The following is a 3,383-nucleotide window of genomic DNA, read 5'->3' as shown; positions in this document are numbered from 1 at the left end:
TTTGAACGAGTTTTTAATTTACGACGATTTGGTTGGTTCAATATGAGATACTTGATCACATAAATTATACAGCTAGTAAAAGCTACATATTTGTATCAAGATATTTTCGGTTCTGTATTTGCAAATATGGATGCATGCATTGAGTGAAACTATTCTTAGTAACAAAAATAAGAATAATTTTTATCTCAATAACATTTAAACTCAACTTGGTTATTGACGTTTCTTCGATAATTAAGATTTAACCGATACGAATAATAATCAATATCATGAAGAAATACAATGCCAATAAAAAAAATAATTCGGGTTGATAAGTAACAAGTGAAATTGCGAAGTTTGTTACAAATTTCTGTATCTTCGGTTTCTGATCATTTTCCTTATCTAAACTCTTGAATATCCTTTTCACTAGGAACCCAAAATCGCCTGTTTTCTACCACTGGGGTTCTCATATCAAACTGCTGACCCCAAGCTCGCATGATTTGAGCGGGGGAACCCTAAAGTGTGGTCTGTTTCTCTCCCCCGCGGAAGCGTACTTTATAACGAAAGAGCCGCTGGCCCTGCGGGGAGCGATGATATACCGAACAGAGAGTTCCCTTTGCAGAACTTTTCATTGTAGATTAGTCACCCCTCACCTCTCCTGCTCCCTTGGCCTGCACGACATATGCTTAATAGAGGGAAGCCCGCGAATGAAGCCGGTCGCGCCTCTAGACGGGTTGCCGTTTACCAGTAGAATGAAAAGATGATTTTTCATTGTTGTTTTTGTCTCGACTGTGAGGCGCAAGGAAGATTCAAACCTTTAAGCGGCAAATAAACTGAAAACCATTATTTGGGGTAAGTCATGGTTGATAAAACTTAATCTGTACAAAAGTTAGTAACGAAAACAATAAGCCATTATTACATTCTTATTCAGCTTTATATGGCTCGAATATCTGCATGTGATTCATACAAGCAAAAAGATGTGTGATATTAAAATATTTGTTCGGTGGTTTATCTATCCCGGCCTTTTCTGGGCAAGCACGCTTGCCACAGGCTATTTGAATTTGACACTTCAAAATCTTTGAACGTGTAAGAGTTAGTTTTTCGTTACGCATAAACCTAACCATTTTAATCTTTAAAATAAGCAACTGACGAATATACGATACGTGAAGTCGGGCTAGTAAGCCAACTAAATACTAACAAGAATAGTGGTAATAATAAATTTCCGTTCGCCGATTATGTATAGAAAAGAGTTTGCTAGTAGACTTCGGGCCGAATTGTTCAGCACTGTGGAAACTACAAATTAGAAAATTTTAAACAATATCCAAGGTATTACATAAAAAACTAAAAGGAAAATCAATCACCTAAATGAAAATCAATGATACCAAAGTTAAGAGTATTCAACTGCCAATCGAGTAAAAATTGGACTATTGGAATTTATAAATTTTATATGCTGGCAAACATGTTACACAGAATACACTTCACAAACTTCGACCAATAGTAGTGTCTTCTCTCACTAGCAAACCATTAAGTCCTAAATTGTTAACGAACGCAATTTACAGAAAGAATAATAATATATTAACAAAAATATAATATTAACACAAATGTTAATAAAAATATCAATAAAAAATATTAGTAAAAAATAAAAAAATATTAATAAAATCAATATGGATTCAGGGCAGATCAAGCTATGGACTATGCAGTGGCAATAGTTAGAGGTTTCTCTAATCAAACAACGAAAAACTTAAAAAAAACACTGCTGTGACCTTTATATCAGAGGAAGGTATTCAATAGTGTTGACAAAAAGCGTCTGGTCAGCAAACTTTCTTAGGCCTGCATATCACGGTTACAAAACGTATAGACTCATAGTTAATGGAGAACAAGCGGTAAAACGTGCACAGAAGATCAGCTCCTGTTTAGAGCTTGTCTCATTTGTACTCACACAAAATCCCATTGGATTCGGTTATAGGGCCCATTCTATAGCACTTACATAAACGCCCTTTATGAATTTTGTTTCGGCACAAAGTTGTGTAAATCGCCCATGACGCCTGCATCCTCATTAAAAGTAATATCAAAGACAAAGTGAGTCAACATTACTGGCCAATTAACAAAAATTAAGCATCAACAAAAGTCAAATACTTAAATTTAATTTAGAAAGGCCAGAAGGATTTAAGTGTGCAATGATACAAACGCAGACTAGCCTAGGCATCGAACAATAATTAGGTAAATTGTTTTAAATAAAATAAATCATTCGCGATACTACTCGATTTCATCATCCACTTACCAACGAATCAATGATTGTGACTGCTGTGAAAAAAAAAACCTATGTATACTTGAAAATGCGAAACTAATTTTACAGCTGGCTATCCCTTTAGGTTGACAAGATATTTTGCATTTAGCTCTTGCTTTAAGAGTTTGAACAATATCTTCCCAGTGCTGCTTATATGTTGCAATTATTTCGTCTACTGTTGCTTAAAAGCATTTTGCTATCTCTACCTAACATAAAGCTAAAATTATTTTTATTGTACGTTCATCAAACTTTAATTGTAATGGGACTTACACGTACAGAGTATATAAAGAAAATTGCACATTGTCATATAAATTAAGGAACACTTCGTCAATATATAATACAATATCACCTTTTACATAGTATACTCCCATTAGGAACCCATAGTAAGAGGAATACATAAGTTTTCATCATTTTCTAACACGAACTAACACTATTTAGTATCCTAGAACTTTTTCGAAGAATAGTTTTCACATGTACACGACGGTCATTTGCAAAAAAATAGAAAAACGGATTGAGTCTCAAGAACGTGACACAGTTCATTTCAAGACAACCAGGAAGTATAATTACCACTTAATTTAGTAAGTGTAAGCAGTAGGTATAAGCAGTAAGAACTTACCAGCTTATAGCCTTGGCGGTATTTTTCGTGCTTTATGTTGGATACTTTTATCTTTAATATTGATGGCTCTCAGCAAACAGCAAAGTGTGATCATTCCTGGATTCGTCAACCGAACCTAGGCCATCACGAGTTTTTAAATTGTCTAGGTAGATACGTTACCTGCTATGCTATAATGAGAATGTGCTGAGGACAAGTAAACATCAAACGAGTGTATCCCAAACGCCGCATTCAACAAAGCATTCTTCGAACAGTACAAGCACTCACACTTAAACAACATTTCATCACAACGACGTGATCAAGCCAGTATGTATACATACGAAACTCGGCCTAATTAGCTGTCTCTTGCAAAATAATTCAGCACCCGCAAAGCTCTATATGCTCAGAAACCTAATAAATGGAAATAATATATATTTATATACATATTCTACTTCTCTGGCTGTTCTTTAATGTAACGTTGGATTGCTTATTGCTGGATAGTTTAGTAGATTTCATTATATTTACACT

This window comes from Varroa jacobsoni, unplaced genomic scaffold, assembly GCF_002532875.2.
Source record: "Varroa jacobsoni isolate VJ856 unplaced genomic scaffold, vjacob_1.0 scaffold_1423, whole genome shotgun sequence".
Classification (NCBI taxonomy): Eukaryota; Metazoa; Arthropoda; class Arachnida; order Mesostigmata; family Varroidae; genus Varroa; species Varroa jacobsoni.
The sequence above is the reverse complement of the archived record's forward strand: the minus strand, read 5'-3'. Positions refer to the sequence as shown.